The sequence below is a fragment of the Melitaea cinxia genome, chromosome 4, assembly GCF_905220565.1.
Source record: "Melitaea cinxia chromosome 4, ilMelCinx1.1, whole genome shotgun sequence".
NCBI lineage: Eukaryota > Metazoa > Arthropoda > Insecta > Lepidoptera > Nymphalidae > Melitaea > Melitaea cinxia.
Genome location: NC_059397.1, coordinates 7,730,791 through 7,750,981, shown reverse-complemented (window position 1 = coordinate 7,750,981; position 20,191 = coordinate 7,730,791).

Genomic DNA, 20,191 nt, shown 5'->3' with positions numbered 1-20,191 from the left:
TTAAGGTCACGCAAACTGTCGGGACTTAGATCGATGGGCCCACCGCAAAGCACAAGTGGTGGGCGACGGTTAAGTGACCGATGGCTTTGACAATACCTCTCACCCTTTGTTTTAGTCAAAACTCATAATGAAAAAGCTCATTACTATTTTAAATAAATTATAATATTACCTTTAAAAAATACTGAAAATATTATACTGACATTTTAAATACAAAAAACGGAATTGTAGGTAATCAAAATATTTGTGTTCTGTTTTATTGAGCTATTTTGTTTAAAAGATCAGTATGTTGTGTAAAGATAAGCGTGGTGGATTAAGCTCTGAACCTTCTCCTACATGGGGAAAGAGGCCTATGCCCAGTTGTGGGATATTACAGGCTGAAGCAAAGAAGATGTTGTGTGAAGACATGACAGAATATTATATCAGTTAAAAACTTATATGTCAACTAGCGGACACGGCAGACGTTGTCTTGCCCTGAAAACAGCTACCAAATTTGATTGCTTACATACCGATAGCAGCGCCACGTACCGGGTCTAATTGAAATAAAAACTACCATATCTCCCAAGTTGGATCAAATTACAGATGCTTACAAAATTTGATAAAAATTGGTTTAGTAGTTTCGGAGGTTAATCTGGAACATACATCATGCAGGCAATTTCGGAGGAGATCTAGCTGGGGTTCATTTTTAAAAAATGTCGTTTTATCCCAGTTTTTAGACAATGAAAAAATGGCTACAATATCGTTAGAATACAAAGGTAAATTTCGCACTCGTCAATAAGATTATAATAGCTCAGTTGGGAAATTGGCCGGTTGCGATCGACCGTAAAGACCACGGTTTAAATCCTCAAATTTTCTTATTTTTTATTATTATATCGGTAAAATCGTAAAATATTTTTCATATTTTATCTTTATTATTTTTTAATTATTTTTTATATTTGTTTATATTTCTTTATTATTGTCGGTAAAAAAATCATATTTTATATATATGTAATTCGTATTTAAGCTCGGTCACCCAGGTCACCACTATATTATAAAAATGGCGTCAAAACAACTGTAAACAGAGAAACAGGAAGTTACTGTGAAAACTCAATTCTAATAATATCTACCCTAATACCTTATACATAAAATTAGAATTAAAAATAGCAATTCCCAGTCTCAAACATAGTAATTTTTGAGTTGAGTCGATAAAATTTGTTTTATTATTAGTTATGGCTACTATTCCAGATAACTTATTGTGTTAATATTTAAGCATTTTAACGGTCTAATTGTTTTACAGTCTATCAATGATAATTACAAACAAGAAATCTGTTATGCTTATAATGTTTGTATAAAATGTATGATAATGTATATGTATTCATTATAAATACATGTCTAAGTAAGTCTATAAACAAATCTGAGAATCAGTCGCGTCAGGTGACGGCAGCCGGCGGGCCCAAGCGGCGTAAATAATTGATAAATTGCCACTGAGCTCCCCGAAGTGACCCGACCCAAACTTGGAATTTACGACCATTTAATTGTAGCTTAATTCTCAAAGTCTTGCTCTCGTGAAATATAGTTTGTTCAGTAAAGCTATGTTTCGCTGTCGACAGTAACAAAAAATCGAATAATGTTCTAAATGCATTTTCTTTCAAATTTAACAATATATTATTATAAACAAAATAACTATAACAATTTTACAGTTTTTATTTTATTAATTATTAGAGTTAAAAATATGTTTAAAATATGTTTCAAAAACATTTGTAATCCGTAAAAGTAAATAAAGATATGGGAATGCAAAATAAGAGATTATTTCAAGCAGCGAAATTAACAAAAGCGTGCTACAATTTGTGCCTGAACAACTAACTTCATTTACATTAACTGAAGCATCAATAGTGCAATTGAATAGAAAACAAACTCATTATTCCAATACACCCACCTTGTAGTTCTTGTAGAAGCGCTCATTTAGCAGTATTTGCTGAGGCAATACTAAGTTCGAAGCACAACTACTAATCATATTAGCTTTATTAATCCCTTCCCCCGTCTTTGTTATTGCCGAATGAAAATGTACGGTGAAACTTAGCGAAGTGATTCTATTTTGAAGAGGGCACATCGGGATCAAACTAAGAAACTTTGTTGTTTTTGTTTAATAAGAGCTTCTTAATAAATTATCTAACTATTATTTTATATTTAGAAGTCAATAGAATACATATAAAATCTTTACAAGATCAATCAGACCACGAAGTCAAGATGTAGTCGTTTGATCTTCTTGATAAAAATTACATTTTCGCCTCCTGTATGGTAAAATTTTGGTATCGTGTAGGCACACATAACTCAATCAGTGGCCTATACACAAATTATGGAGATTTAATCCACAATAGTTAGTGCAAAAGTCAATTGCTGTGACCATCGCACCAGCGTTTCGTCTAAAACAGCAGTAAACTATTTGGTAACAGTAATAGAAAACCATCATAAGTTTTAAATTGTTTTATCCTTTTTTCTGGTTCTAGAGTTCTTAAACGGAGACTGCTAAATCTGTCAGTTAAGATTGTGTCTTAAGATTCATTTTACTTTCATGATTTCTTCCGGAACGGGACAACATCGATAAAAAAGTCGTCGATAAGGTGAAGGTCATACAATTTTAATAACCATCTTAGTAACGAGTTAGTAACGACGATATTTCAGATACAAATCTGCATGAAGATTAACCAATAAAATATAAAAATATTTATTCAGTTTAATTCAACGATTAAGTACCGAACACATTACCATCGAATGATTCAGCCAATTATTATAAATTTATAATACTGTTAAATTTAGATGTAGTGTAACTTTATTAATTAGTGTTTAAAATTGTGCAGTGCAATAGTGCACAGGTAAAATCATAATTAAAACGTCCGGGTTTTGGGGTTACGTTGTAATTGGTGATTTCGAAATGTGGTTTAATAACTGCATGATATCGCATGCACAGACAGATCACTGTATTTGACGCCGATTAAATTATAGTGACCTTTGACTGGAAACATTCAATATCAGACGTACGAAATGTATGAAATATAATATTGTTATATAACGAATATATTTATAAACATGATTGTGGGTGTGTGTTTTGGCGAATCTAGTATATTCAGTAAACAATTGATATTGTATCATTAAAACATACATAAATAAATTTTTAAACAAAATATTATATGTATTCACATACATAATAAAAATGAGTATGAACTAATAAAGAGGATGAGTTAATTCTGCATAGTTACAAGGAACAGGAAAAGGAAGAATGTGAAGTGAATCGGTGAGTAATTAACTACGCGTCTTATGGACATAAAGTCTCAAGGATTTCTGGGAAAAAATTGATATGAATACATCTCGACTTGTATTGTGTCACATAATACTCTTCTATTGCTGATAAATATGTATCCGAATTTGACAATACATATTACATAACGATGGTGGCCTGACCTGTTAACCTGTTATTTAATAAACTGAGTCATGAAAATTCTAAATATACAAACTAATTTGTAACAAGTGTCTGGATATTTTGTAAAAACTGTAAATTTTCAAAAAACATTGTAGACAACTGAGGTAAGGCACACTAAGAAATATCCTGCTCATAACCAGGATCAGCCCGACTGGATAGTAACTCGACCTTACAGAAGATCATAGATAAATAATGCTGTTTTAAAGCAGTGTTATGTTCCTTAGTAAGATTTCCTGGGGATATTAAGGGTAGGTTCGGCAACGCCCCTGTGATGATTCTGGTGTTTCAGGCGTCTATAGGCTACGCTTACCATCGGGTGAGCCAAACGATTGTGTGCCGACCTAGTCATATAAAAAAATTGCAAAAGTGAAGCGATTGTTGCAAGCAAGTTGTTGAAGCGCGATCGCGGACGCTCGCAAGCGCCAGGTGCGGGCGCACAGCGGAGCGCGAAATCGCGACGCGCCGATATGTCGCTGCGATTATTTTCGATCAGTTGGATGCGGTATGTAGCTTTTTGAAACTTTCGTTTTGAAACTTATAATATCGAATTTAAAAAAAGAAATTAAAAAAAAAAACAAAACATTGATATTTAAACATGTCAATTAATAGTTCTTTGCACTTTAGATGTAAGTATATTTGTTAAAAGTAAAATATGTATGTTTTTAATTTATTTAATTGTGCAATAATTAATTTCTTAATATAAATATATTGTAAATGTAAAACTATACCTAATAGGAGTTTTGTAAGTATAATATGTGTAATTTACTATTGGTCATTTGGTGATCATAATTGATGTCACAATTATATATTTTTTTGTGTTTCAATTGAAGTTGATGCAGATAAAATGCTGTAAATTTTGAAGCAATTATTCTTTCCTGCAAATATAAGTTACTAGAATATTTGATGCGTTATTCATATACTTTCTACATCTGCGTAGAAACTGCCTTATCATTAGTTTCCACTTCAATACTGAATATAGTTCGTCCCTTTCATTTAGCCCTTTGTGTTTGTATAGTTAAATTAAGTTGAAAATTTATTCCATATTAGTTTTGTTCGAAGACCCTGCGTCAACGTCGAATTTATAATTTTGAGGGTAAAACTCTATCTGTTGAGTAATTAATTTAAGTTGACACTTATTAAGTTTCTCGATAATTCAAATTTATTTAAATACTCTTAATTCATTTTTAATTTAACTTACGCAAAATTTACAATTTTTTAAATTAAATGATTCAAGTGTTTCAAAGACCAGTAAATAATTGATTTCATAATACATAGTTGTTTTATAATATACTACCAGCCTGCCCCGGCTTCGCACGGTTATTTATTTAAAATGTCATAATTAAAAATTAATGATTTAAAAAAAAAGAAAGAAAATTACATATTAAGAAACGGCCTCCTCATAAGGCTAGCCAAGCAGGGTAAGCCGTAACCGCGCAACTTTTTTCTAATACTTCCTATTTAAACACATCATATCTTCCGAATGGAATGTCCGAATTGAATAATTCAAAAAGTTATATAAAGGTATTGAAGCAGTCCTTAATATAAATTTATTTTAATTTATTTTGAGAAGGATTAATCCCAAGTATACAAATAGAGCCTTTTCTAGTGGCGGCATTTCAATTAAATTTTTAAAATAAAAAAACACTTCGTTGCGACACTTTGTAAATATACATTACATTATACATAGTACATTATTTTATTCTTTTATCAATAGTTTTCGCAGCACACGCGATGTAACTAATATTTTAGGTAATTTTTATACACCTTGGTTACATTTTTTTAAATATAATATAGCCTATTTCACCCGTGGATAGTGTAGCTTCCCAACGGTGAAAGAATTTTTCAAATCGGTTCAGTAGTTATTATCGGTTCAGTAGCATCAATCGGTTCCATCTTTCCTCTTTATAATATTAGTATAGATGTATTTCGGTATTCCATATTATTACCATTTACTTGATACAGTATTAAATAAATTACAAAAAAACATACAATTATCAAAACATAGGTAGGTTACGCTTTCGTAGCTTACACAATACGATACACTAAAAATAACTTTTTATAAATTGTAGTTCAGATGTATGAATATTAATAATAAATCAAACAATATCAATCACGGAAATAATTTTCCGTGCGTAATCTAGTCTGCTAGTGAAATTCTGATGTAGCAGTGAATTAATATTCCGAGTCACGTCACAAGCACTGTTCACGCATGCCTTGTCTTCCGCCGGCCGCCACGGCCACTCATTACTGTGAAGGCAATTGTTTCAGACATTTTTAAATAAAATGTATTTTTCATTTTTAGGCTTTGTATCTTTTTAGAGAAATGTTGCCTGAATGCTAAAAAACGTATTATTATTCTTCATTATCGTTCATATTTTGCTATTGGATAGGAAATATATATATAATTCTGTTTAGCTAAACTGTAGTTCAACTGAACTAAACTAGATATTTATTTCTATATACAAAAAAGGGTAAAATTTTATCCGTCCCTTAAAAAGCAACAAACAATAAACGATAAGACATATTTGGTTAAAATATTTATGTGACAATGAATTGTGAATATAATTATGTACTTAATGTTCTGTTTAACTTTATATTTTTCATATTAAATATAATGTTTGTTGTTCTATAAAGTGTTTGTATACCCAACTATGTAAGTAGAGAGTAAGGATCGATATCAGGTATTTACGATAACAACCGAAACCGACACCTTATCCTGCTCTCCGATGCACGGTGGAGAGACCCACGAGGACATACATCCAAACCGAATCGAACCCACAAACAAACCTCCGGTGTTAAGGAGATTTCATGACAGTATTGTAAATTAATGTCATTATATATTTAAATATGATTTTTCGTAGTACAAATCTGAAAAATCAGAAGTTCCGTCATGAATAGCACACTTGTTAAACATATCTATTTTGTTAACGTTATAATCCAGTTTCATATCCTATTGTGAGTTGGTGGATAGTTTTTACGAGTTCTTTGAGTCATGGTACGAAGTATCCAAGACCCTGACCAAAAACCAATATTTCTACAAACATATCTGATTCGAACGGGAATAAAACTCACGAGCATATTTTCATCACAAATACAATAGAAAGTCAAATTAAAATTATTAATTTGTATGTGTGTATTTCTAAATGTACACCTCCGTGTCGTTCACTTGTTGAAAAGTTTTCTTGTAAGTATTCCTTGTATTTTTTTTTTGTTTTTTGTATACTAGATGTATGTTCTATCATGTTTTTTGGTCAGACAATAAAGTATGTATTCTTTACTTTACTACTTCCTTTCAATTACAAATATAATCTACTACAAATATACGTATAAAATGAGAGTTAAAATTGCACGACATTTTAAAAAGTATTTTTTTGCTGTAGTTATTGAAAATAAATTATACATTTTATGTAAAAATTACTGGTTTGATACAAAATGAAAAGTTGATTGGACATAAAACTTGAAAAATGTTTTTTCACTAGCCCGTTGGCCCAGTCTGTAGTGTGCCCTGTTTTGCTCCGAAGGTTGTGGATTCGATTCTCACCCCGAGGTCCGCGTGCAATGTAAAATTATTGCAGTTTATTATTAGGTTGGTTATTAGATTTTGTTACAGTTTATTTGAGGCACTCCTCAATACTTATTACTATTTTGGAAATTATTAAATTTTCAGTTGGGACCTTATGGTAAATTACTCAATATTTTTAGAACACGATTTTTTTTTTTATTTAAAGTTTTTTTAAGGAGCCGAACTGTCTGCTCAGTCAAATAAATCGATTCGGCTTGTATTAATAAAATGCCTTTGGAAATCCGAAACACAACACCTTAAATCAATAACTTGATGGTATCATTATCAACGATTAAACTAATTCTTTATAATATATATGTATGTACATTATAGAATATTATTATACATATTTAGAAATCTTTACTTTAATTATCAATAGATTATTTAATATCTCTTAATTAAATCAAAAATTATAAAAAAATATGTTTGTATATTAGGAATTTAAATTTATTATATAACAATATAATGAAATAGTCATTATCTTCCCAAAATATTATTTTCTTTGTATTTTCTCGATCAAAAATATGCCAAAAATTATTCTTCAAAAAGAAATCAATCAAAGAAGTCATTATCCGAATCCGCTTATATTTAAACAGCGACGGCACAATATTTATAACGACTTTATGGTAAACATTTAACCATTTCCAAAACAGAGTATGTTGAGCGTTTTGACGACCATCAATTGTCAAAACGAGGATATAAATTAAAGTCCCTCGTAGCCCGGGGCCGGCGCCGAGATTAATGTTGGTATTAATCGAGTGACCGCCGCAGGTTGCTGGGCCTTATGCACCTCGAATTTGCTGTTACATATCATTATGTAAACATACAAAACAATATCAATGCTATATGTTTGGTATCCCAAACAAACAATTATTTTAACTGTAAACTTTTTGGTCAAAATTTAGATTTTATTGCACCGTTTGATTAGTTGTCTGTGTAACAAAGTTAAGAACTATGTGCCCTAATGTGGACTATGCACTTTAAGCCTCACAGATAAAATACACAGAATTAAATGTATTTCGGATTACAGTTTGCTATCTTGGTTGGTTGGTTATTGGTAGTGAAAAGATTTACTAAACTTTCACATAAAAATCAGTTTTCCAGTTTAGACATTCTACTACAATTATAAAAAATGTGAAGTATAAAACTATCTTTATTTAGGAGCGAGCGTCATGGTAAACATGCCTACATATATATAGAATTAAATGAAATGACGACCAGCTATCATAGTTACGAATTAACGGCACCATTTCACCGCCAGAGTACCCGAACAATGACATTTAATGTTATTAAATTTCCTCGACAAACCCTACTTTATCGCTGGATTATTTGATCAAAGGGCTAATCGACTCAACATACCTACAATTTAGCCAAAGATAAACTTGCGACATGCGGGCGGCTGTGCGTGTTTAACTAATGACCGAGTCATGGGGGCCGGGAGGGGGAGGGGGTGCTCAGGGGGCAGTAGTCCGGCGATATCATTAGCCACAGATGCCGCTGCCCGTTGCCCGGTATAAATACATTAAGTGCACCGTCAAACTGTTAAAGCCCACTTCAAAATATGTTTTGCAACACTAATATTCTATTTTAACATTTTATTATTATACTTTATATAAAAGACATCGTAAATGTAAATTAATGTCAACAGATAAATAGTTCTAAAAAAGAACGGACCTATCAGAATCAATAAACGGCGAAAAACAGCGGCCAATTCATGGAATATGACGCCATAAAATTCTATAAACCCAATAAAATTCGTGCTTGGCGTTAGAACGTCCACATAAAATCTCAAAGTACATAAACATATCATAAGAGGGGATGAAGAGCGAGTTATCCTCACAAAGAGAGTTTTTCTAAGGGATAAGCGTCGGTTTCCACAGATGGTTATTTTATACAGTGAGGCTAACTTAACTCTTCCAGACTTTAACATTCTACAGCGTAGACGATCTACGCCACGTAGCTAAATATAGAGATACTTTGCCACTTAAGGTATATTATGTTTTTTATTATATGTAACGAAATAAAATCTTATATTAAGTGATCTATAAGCATAAAGCGGTTATTTAATTTGAAATATTATACGATCATGTTACTGTAAATACTGTTTAACTCTTTATGATGCTTCGGCATCATAAAGAGTTAAACAGTATTTATTTATGACCACAGTTTCTCCCTGTTTATTGCGATATAAATCGGCGACTAGATATGATTTATCCTCTCATCACTCCTTGTTAGGTGTGAGTAATGCCGTACCCGTTATTGCCTTATGAATGTTACTGTTTTATGTTACAAACAAATTTTACCGAAAATTACGCTTAGTAAAGTATCCAACGTAACATAATATTAGCTTTTTGTTTACGAAACATTTTAAATAGAAACAAAGCGAGTTACGCTCGACTTAAAACGAATTACCATACGCCAGGGACTCACCCTTTATAAAGAGACATCGGACGCCGAAATTGAAATGGATCGGATTTGAGAGTCCATCCATCACGGTGTTTGCCCCACATCTAAATGGTTTTTTAATAATTCCACTTCGGTCTTCAATACGTCGCCCCTCATTAGAAAAAGAAGAATGATCGAGTGTCGATTGTCGACAATATGACACTCAACTGACAGATCTCGATATAATTGAATAAAAGCGGCGAGACGAAATAATGGTCTAGGTTACTTGAATGCCGATGAATGAGAAGAATAAAACTTGGAACGGTTTTTATTTTAATAAAATGTCAAGCTATTTTAAGTACTTCCGATGCGGTTCATGATTTTTAGTGCAGTTTTATAGTCTTTGCGTTTGTGTTAATAAAATAAATTAAAGTTTTATTTTAAGTTTAAATATTTGTATTCGAATTGCTAATTATGTATATAAATAAATGTACATATACATATAATTTACATAACTGTAATATATTTTACGTTCGTGTAAGCTAAAACTCAGTATTCAAATATTTTAGAATTTTTTTACCAGAAAAGTTTTTAACAGAAACATTTCACATAATATAATATCCCTTTGTTCGGATATAATAAATATGCTTTATCCAACGTCACGAGCGGAAAGTAAGACAATAAAGGAACTAAGACAGGAATGCGAAAGGGGAGAGTAAACAAAACAACGTCTAGTGACCGCCATAAACAAGGCGAACTATGTGCGGTCACCTTTATATTTCATGCAAATCGTCCACCGTTCAGGAAAATGTTCGGAATAATCGCCCGCCTGATAAACTGCTCGGTTTTTTAATGCATTCTCTTTACGTGTTTCGTTTTCTGTTACTTGAATTCTGTTGTTTTGTAAAACATCACTAATTTTATTTGTTTTTATATTTATACATGTTTAGTAGAAGGAATGTAGTTTATGAAATATTAGAAAATAACCGTGTTTGAAACATCACTAAATCATCAGAAAAAAAATTTTTTTTACGTAAACATATATTCAAATCATATTTTTTAATAATACATTCATAAAAAGTTTTCTATGATAATACGACTATTTCTGTACCAAAACATGTTTGTACATTTTAATATTTTATTAATAACCATTTTTCTTTTGCACCGTAATGAAAGCTTATAAAATTTTCTATAAAAATATGGTAATAAGTCGCATTATAAACGAACATAAAACTTTTATGCTCAAGTTATTTTAAATTTGACGTTAACATGTACATTTAAAATATTTAAACCGTCAACACACTTGTTTTATTTCTTTTGAAAACAGTACCGTTTAATTAATTCAGAAAACTTATAGCAAACAATGTTATTATCGATTGAATAGTCAGTTAACGCTAACGGAAAAATATTACTGAGTTTTAATTTTTGTTATTTTTATAAACATAAATAAAAATTAATAAAGTTTTTTGTTAGTTCATTAAGTTTCGACATCACAGTGTCGAGCATCGCTTCCCCAATATATACCCCTATCTAAATCACATCACATCGATCTACATATAAATATTACAAATAACCGCGAAATGACGCGTCATTAAATAACACGGTTGAGATAAGCGATAGATTAGTGCGGTTTTTTATATCGATGCGCGTTTTTCAAACCCCCTAAGACCATTAAAAGCGACGCCGAACGATATATGAGATTTAAAAAGGCGATATTATGCTATCGTAAAATCGTTTACAGCACCGAAATTGATGTGATCTATTTATAGATTAAAAAAAAAGTTATATTCAATTAAATATATTTCTGTATTAAAAGTTATAAATCATCAAAGTGTATTTCAATAGGATTACATAACTTGTAGTTAATAAAACTAAACATTTGATGTGACACTCACATTTTTTACAATCACAAATATTTCACCTAGACATAATATTGAAAGGGCAGGCATCTGTGCAGAAATCACCCGGTCACTAGGATATTGTTTTCACTATATTAGAAACGTGATCGCAATTTTTAAGAGCGAAAAAATTCTATTTCTACTCGATTCTGATGTTCGGCGTATTTGATTACACGTCGAGTGTGTATTCCCTTTTTAGTGTTATAAAGTGCACGATATTGAAGAGTTTTACGATTCGATTTACATGCAATATTGAAATATTCACATGTTGGATTAAAATTTTAGGGCCGGTTTCGACGATCGAATGCTACGCGAGCACTTAAAATTAAAACAGTAATGAAATATGCAAGTATAGTTTTCAACATACGTAATTTCATTGACATCGATTTAAGTTTTTACTATACAGACGTACTGTCATAATTTGGATTTTTTAATATGTTTAAAATATTCACAAAGATTTTGGCATATCAATTTTGGCTTTACTTTGTACTGTTTATATTTTATACTGTTTGTATATATTTTAGTTTAAGTTATTGGTTGGTTGAAATACACTGAATTCGTATACTTCCCACCCTAATGTCAAGAAACATTGATTGAATTGTTTACAGGAAATTAATAGAGATAACTATGAAGGAGGAAAACGTGGGTCTTCATTGTCTTACTTTTATTCTTGTACAAAGTGTTTGTCGATGTTAATGAGGTACACACGACGGCATGCATATATAAAAGTATCTGCATATACATATGATTAGAAGCAATCCATTAGTATATAACAATCTCGTAGTTTACAAACCAGCTTCTTTAATATAAAGTAGGTATTTATTTATTGTAAAGTCTGTTATTGTCAGCTAAGTTTTTGTTATTAGCCTATATAAACTAAGCGTGGAAACTTTATTATATAAATATTCGTGTCTTATTTAAAGTGGTCATCAATTTAGTTTTCAATAACTGAAGTTTGGCAAATTACGGTTGATTATATTGTTAGATAAATTGAAACCAATATTGATTGTTGAACCGGATTGTTTACATAATGTTCGCCCGTTGTAACTTGTTGTGATTAAGTTTTGTTCGTAAGTTTGTACAGCATGTTAAGTGGTGGATTTAAATCGTTAAGGTGGAAATTAAATTTAAAAGTAAATACATATTTGAAAATTAAAGATAATATCGCAATTTTTTATTCTATTTCATTATTTAGCGGTATTATTACCTATGAACATAATATTTAGTTTTCAAAAATGGAAAACAAAAAAATTATATTCAAAATTTCAGGGCACTCATACGTAGGCAGAAATAAGCCACGAAAACGTACACACACACACACATACGTTCATACCGTACTATTCAAGAAAATAATAAAAATGTTCTCTTTAAAATTTTACATTGTTCGAGAAACAAAGTTTAATGACTCATAATACGTATCAGTAGTTTAAAAAGAAATAGCAAAACCGTCTACGTGCAGTTGCATCCGCTTCGAAGTCGTTGGCGATTCCGTTCCCTTGTTCTCAGGAAATTCCGACTGGTAACTCCGAGACCGATGAAAGAAATACTTCCTAGACTTGTTCAACTCGCCTTTATTAGTCTTTTGATTTGTTGCTAGTTTCCAACAAAAGGATTGATGTTTTATTTTGGTAAAAATTTTATTTTTGGTATACAAGAATATTTGAATTTATTGATTTTTTTAATTTTTAGTATCTTCTTATTTGAATATAAGTATATAATTACGGCGAGTAAATCAGTTTTCAATTGAAAAAAAAATTGGTAATACGTCTTTATTGGACTGTTAATAAAACTTAAATTTTCGAATTTTATAAAGAAACATCTCAAACGAGAATTCAGTGGCTTTAAGACCAAGGGAACCAGGATTTAAGCTCAAACCTCAGTCTTAATAGAATTTAGAAATAGCTTACTAATAAATATAGTGAGCGTGCGGGGTTTAATTCCCGGGCGTCGGATCCGGTACGTATTAAGTAGTTAGCCTTGCTTTGGCACTGACCATCGGAAGCTACTGTATTTCTACTTAAGAATATTTAACTCCTAGTATTAAACGTTTCTTTTAAATATTTTCATCTATGTTGTTATTTACCTTTAAATTTAGTACATGCTATTCAATTTAACTACTTATGTTTTTATTATTTTCTGTGTTAAAATGAAATCTTAATTTTATCCCCAAAATAAATTTTCGAGTATATTTATATTAATTATTATTTTAATTTATAGTGAAAATATAGGCTGTATACGAAGTAAGTAATGACATTATGACTGTTGATTAATTTTATTAACTGCATAGTTATTTATTAAATAATTGATAGACGCTGTGTGTGTCGGATATATTTGAAATATGTACTAAAATATAGATGTAATAGTTTAATCAATTTCATAATAAGAATTATTAAAATCGATATCAAACTATCATTACGCAAGACGGTCACGTCTCGCCACGGATCGTCAAAGAGGAACTAATCCGAACTATGATTAATTGAATTTGGAAGTGGCTCGTGCAATACCAACACTGTTTCGAATCTGTTACTTCAGTCGACGTCTGTACAGTCTAACTATATCTCGGTACTTTGAAATCTGTTCAACTTAGCCAACTTCCACCTTGACAGGTTAAGGATGGAGCTATGTTGGTGTTGGAAACGTCTTGGTAATTCTGTATTATAAATTTATGCGCGTTGTATTTGATTACATAAGATAAATTAATGATTATTTTATACTAAAATTATAAAGCGACTTCTAAGGTATATTTTTGACTGTTTGAGTAGACTATTTAGACTCAAAGTATATTTATGATACTTTTTCGACTCTAAAAACTGTGTATTTTTATAAAAGAGGCTACTTATAGAAGAAAAATGGGCGCTATTTGTTTATGCCTAATTCGAATTTCTGCGTCACTGCTTTTCGACGTATAATTTACCTATCAATCGATATCAGATGTTTATGATAACAACCGAGCCAAAATCTTACGTGATCTTTGACATATCACTTACCACCTATGTGCAAAAAATTACCAGACTCAAAACGAAATTTTTCCGAATACACATATCATGGTCGAGCAAAAAATTGAACCTACTAGATCGTAGACGACGAACGTAGACAAAGTAGCGATTTCGTAGTCGTGAATATCTTCACAGGTTAAGTCGCGAGGGAAGACTACGTGAGTGCACAACGTTGGTATTACCATTATTTATAATAATGTTACAGTAAACTTATTAAGTTGAAGTTATAATGTTATTCTGATATGCCACACACAGAAAGTACATTTAATTAATGTATTTATTCCCAGAGCGAGGGTCCACTGCTGTTCTTGTTTTAAACAGGGGTCAGCCGCAAGTGGGAATAGTGCTTAAGTTTTTGATAGTTTGAGCGGCTTCGGTATTTACTGCTTAAGTTTAAGGGTCACTGGTGGAAAGTTCGGCCCTCGAGGGAAAACGTTGATTTACTAGTAATAAACAAATTTCTTGTCCAAATATATTAAAAATATAAAGGGTATTTTTTTACAAAGAGTACATAACATCAATCCATATGTATTTTGAAAAAGTGATGGTTGTAAGCCTATGTTATTCTTACGGTGATTTATATTTATATCTTTATGATAAACAAAAAATTGCTAGGTCATTGTTAGTTGGAAAACACAAAGCCTTTTAAAATACTTTTGATATGTTGCAAAAACTTGAAATAATGAAAAATAATTGACCTAAATTCGCAAATGCATATCTATCGATAGATTAATTCAAAGTAATTTACGAAGCACCAATGAATATTTAACAATGATTTTCATACAACATGAAATAGAAAATGTCACAGTATTTTCCGAGTAGGCTACAGTAGCAAAATATGCTGAAAGTGACATGTGCATAGCAGTGCAGGCACGTGCACGGCATCAGTCATGCGTCGCGTGTCGTCGCATCGGTCCGCTGCAATACGGACCAGCTACACGCTGCATTCTAAATGATCTATGTTTTGTAAAACAGCTTTAAAGCGACATTAGAATATGATATAGGTGTTATAGTTTTGTTATAAGGTATTCATTTATTTTTAAAATTTAACTTTAGCTATAATTAGCTGTGCCCGCGAATTTGTTCGCGTGGAATTTAACGAAAAATTTCAGTTCAGTTCGTAGAGTTATAAAATAAATAGATGTCTAAAATAAAAGTAGCCTAAGTTAATCCTAATTACACCAGCTGTCTGCCAGTGAAAGTGCCGTCAAAATCGGTCCAGCCATTTCAGAGATTAGCCGGAAAAAACAGACAGACAGACACACGTACAGACAGACGGACAAAAATTGTACAAAATGCTGTTTTGGTATATGTACCGTGTATACATCCATTTGCATTTAGTAAAAAGCGGTTATTTTAACATTACAAACAGACTCCAATTTTATTTATTTGTATAGATGTAACTTTGTTTGTGTGAAGATCTAATCATATAGGTATTTATTTGCCATCAATGATGAAATGGATGAAAATGATGTTTTCATTCTTAAACTTAAGTTTTAGGTCATTACTTAGAACTAGCTGTGCCCGCGGCTTCATTAGCGTGGAATTTAACAAAAAGTTAAATTAAAAAGTAAATTTAATAAAAAGTTCAGTTCGCAGTGTAATCCTTATTACATCAGCAGTCTACCAGTGAAAGTCCCCTCAAAATCGGTTCAGCCGTTTCAGAGATTAGCCAGGACAAACAGACAGACAGACAGACAAAAATTGTAAAAAAAAATGTTATTTTGGTATATGTATCGTGAAACATCCATATGCATTGAGTGAAGGCAGTTATTTTAATATTACAAACAGACACTCCAATTTTATTTATTTGTATAAATTTCAAATTCTCGTAAGGTTGCCTAGTGGTCAAGGTCTTTAGTTATAGTTCATATTTATTTTATTTCATATTTATTTAGTTCATATTTATTTAACTATCTGTAAATATTTAGTTCTTAAGTTATGAATTGTATAAATATGTATAAAATTGAATAAATTTTGTAGTTTAAAAAAAATATACATTTATTTGGTTCTAGATACGAGTTAGTGCCTTCACAGCATGCTATTTACTATTCATATACTAGTTATTATATTATTTTAGTTGTTAGTGTTCAAATATTGATATCGCGTATAGATAGATATCGCGTTCATTATGGATTGTTTTTACAAGTAATCCATAATGAACGCGATTTTTAGCTTAATTTTAAGTTTAACATTCTTGCTTTATTTACACTTCCGTAATAGTAAGTAACAAACGCTTCACACAATAACATCGTGTAATGTGAATTCAGTGATGGGGTCCGCAAACACGCACTATTTACAAGCACAAGCTTCCAAACTACTACAGACATCTATAAAGCCTATGCAAATATTTGTTTTGTCTAGAGATCGAAGAGTCAACTGTTTTCGCGTCAGCCTTATGTCATATTTTACTAGTTCAATAATTGTACATCAATACTGTCATAGTTGAAATCATTCTACTTTCAAACGTGTGTGTAAATTACTTAATCTTTCATAATTATCGTTCAAATATCGTATATAATAATTCATAGGTACACTTATATTTTATTTTATTTAATAAAAAATAAAAAAATGTTTATTGGTCTTCGATATGCGATCGTTTACAGCGATCATGTTTGGTGACGCGGCGGTGTCGCGAGTAATGAGTGTTTGTTTAGTCGGGTCCGTGGCGAGCGGCGACCGGCGACCGGCGGTCTTGTTGACATGGTGATATTAGCTAAAATCGACGTGCTCTCGATATTATCTCTTATTTGCTTTAGTCCTTTATTTAATGATAATTATCTTCACCTATCTATATAAGAAAAAAAATGTAAATTAGGCGTATAAGGCGAATTGTATCATCACATCAGCCTATCGCAGTCCACTGCTGGACGTACGCCCCAATTTTGCGCCAATTATCCCGGTTTTCCACAATCCTCATCCAGCCTCCACCGACAATCTTACGTAGATGGTCGATCCAGAAGGCCGGAGGACGTCCCACACTGCATTTGCCAACACGCGGCCTCCACTGCAGGGCACGTCTGCTCCAGCGGCCATCGGCCCTGTCACTCGGGTGCACACTGCCACTTCAACTCGCTAATTCTGTGGTCTATTTCGGTTACTTTCGTTCTCTTGCGGGTAGTCTCATTTTTGATCCTATCTATGCGAGAGACCTTAGGGTCTATATTAGGGCAGTGTCTTTTCATAGCACGTTGTGCGATATGAAACTAGTGGACTAGTACCGTGCGTTAAAATAGGCAGGACGCATAGCCTGAAGACTTTTATATTCAGTAATTGTGGAAGACTCGACGAAGCCTAGACTTAAAAGTTGGCTTAAAAGATCTACAACTGTTGTGTATGCATTTTTTTCACATTACCATTTTTTTATTACCCATATCCCAAAGAAAATGTATTTTTTTTTCATAGGACTTGTAATTTTGCCGGATATCGGGATATACCGTTTTCAAATTTTACCCCCAACCCCTTCCTCACTTCTCGACCTCAAATCACGCGTAAATTGTTTTTTTTTTTTTGAACGAAGTTCTTTACGGCAGGCTTGACATTTGGCTGGGCGACCGAACTGAAAAAAATGTGATACTAAAACCGTAAGAAAAATATATAACGGAAGTGACGTAATATCAGTCACATGACTGTATAGTATGACGTTTGTAAAACTAAAATATTTTATACTGTCGACAAAAATAAATAAAAACACATGTTTTTTTATAGTTTGAATTATTATTATTTTGTTTCATTTATTTTATATTACGGTATTTGCTATTTTCTAAAATACTAAATTTCCTAAATACTTTTATGTACCTAATTAAAAACCAATCAACAAAATTAAAAAAAAATCAAGAACTAGAAAATATATATAAAATTCAACACTTTTTTTTTCAAATTGTGTTGCTTCTATACTGTCCGAAGGAACTTTGTTCCTACCTGGTGTCCCATGACACCACATAATTTTTTCTTTTATTTTTTTACTTTTGTAATTGGTTTAATCCTGGTCTAATTTTTTTGTCTGAAAAGTTATTTATCCTGGTCTGTATATTTTTTTTACTACCAAAATTGAACAATGTAAGTATTTAAATGATTATGTAATTGGTACATATATTAACATATGTAAGATACAGTAAAAAGTTTGAAGAAAAATAGAATAATCCGACTAATATTTCATCTCCTACTATATGCACATTCGATTGTAATAACATATAATACTGTTGTCTATTAACCCTTACATTTCGTTACCCCATTGTTAACAATATAAATATATTAAAAATGAAATATGTATTTAAATATAGATAAGAATCAACAAAAATAATATCTTTATAGACAAAATTAATTCGTTGTATTAATTGCATAAAACAAAATATAAAATGGAATCCTTATCTCTCCATTAACGCGTAGTCACGTTTAAGTACAGTTGAATACAAAAGTTTACCGACAAACAATGTCCGAACTAACAAATATTGATTTAAACTCGTTTAACAAGCGTGCCGAAATTATAAATTTACATTGGTGTAGTGATTTAATGAGCTATGTTTTTAGTATTTTAGCTTAGGCTGTGAGGTTTTAGATATGTTGCATGTGCTTGTACATCATTTACGTTGAGTCAGCGGATGACCGACAGTAACAAATTTAGTCGGTGGTCGCAAACGCTGTTGTTTTAGGCCGTGAACAAACATACACCGTGACCGGTGCTAATGCTTGTTTGCTTTCTGTATTTATGGTACAGTCGCGCTCGTCGTGCTCGCACACCGGAATAATTAGCTCGTTATAAAACACGATTCATGTTATTTTTCGTATCGTACAAATCTGACTTTTAGCTTTCATTACCATGAGTTCTCATGCGAACATTTTAGTCTTAAATTTAACGAAATATATATATACGTATCTAAATATGTATAATATTGTTGTTTGTTAGCAGTTAATGATCACGTAAAATGATTTTCTAATCGACGAAGAGTAATCGAGTTCGTTCAAAAATTAAAATCTGGTAAATTTGAAAATGAATTTTCCTATAACCAGGTGAGAATATGCACTAAAATTACCGGCACAGTGTGGGTTACACGAGTTGCTTCCGGCTGAATCGATTAAACGATGTAACGAGATTACTGACCGACGGCTAAGTGCCTCTGACTGACCACTCGATAATCGATTTTACTTCCGATATCCGATAGTTGACAACGCAAAAAATTGCTATCAAAACCTAATACAAAATATAAAAGTAGATATTTGTAATTAAGTTGACGTATTTTTGATATCGTGTCGAATTTATAATGTTGTAGGTACTTAAGAATGTTATATTGCAAAGATAATATAATTAGAATGAGCGAGTAAAAATATCAAATCAAAATTTAAAATATCAAAAACCAAATGCCTGTAGGATGACGCTAAGCTAACATAGTTTTTTAACGTAGTTAGAATACTTACATTTAATTTATCTTGTTAAAATGTATAATACAAGGTGTATATAAGTAATTTATACACTTTTACTTATACGATACTTACTCGATTGCCATTTCGAAATTTCCCATATTTCAGCGACGTTGTAGACAAAGAAAAGAAAATCAATTACGGTGTGGCCTTGAAATTTTAAGACCTTATAAGTAAATTGTACACATTGAACTCAATACAGCCAACAAGACAGACTAACGAAGACAGACAGATATATAAATTAGAACTAAAAGATAAAACGTATGTATGTAGCAAACGTTATCAATAGTATTAGCCCATATAATTATTTACTATGCGAGTGCTGTTACAGCAGTTGTAATCACTGATAGGCTTAATGACTTCCCTTCTAATTGCAAACTAAGATTTGAAAGCCATCGTCTTACATATTCATAAGAACTGATCCCTCAGGTAAATGTAATTTATTCAAAGGCAACGGTCATGCAAATTGGCGAATATC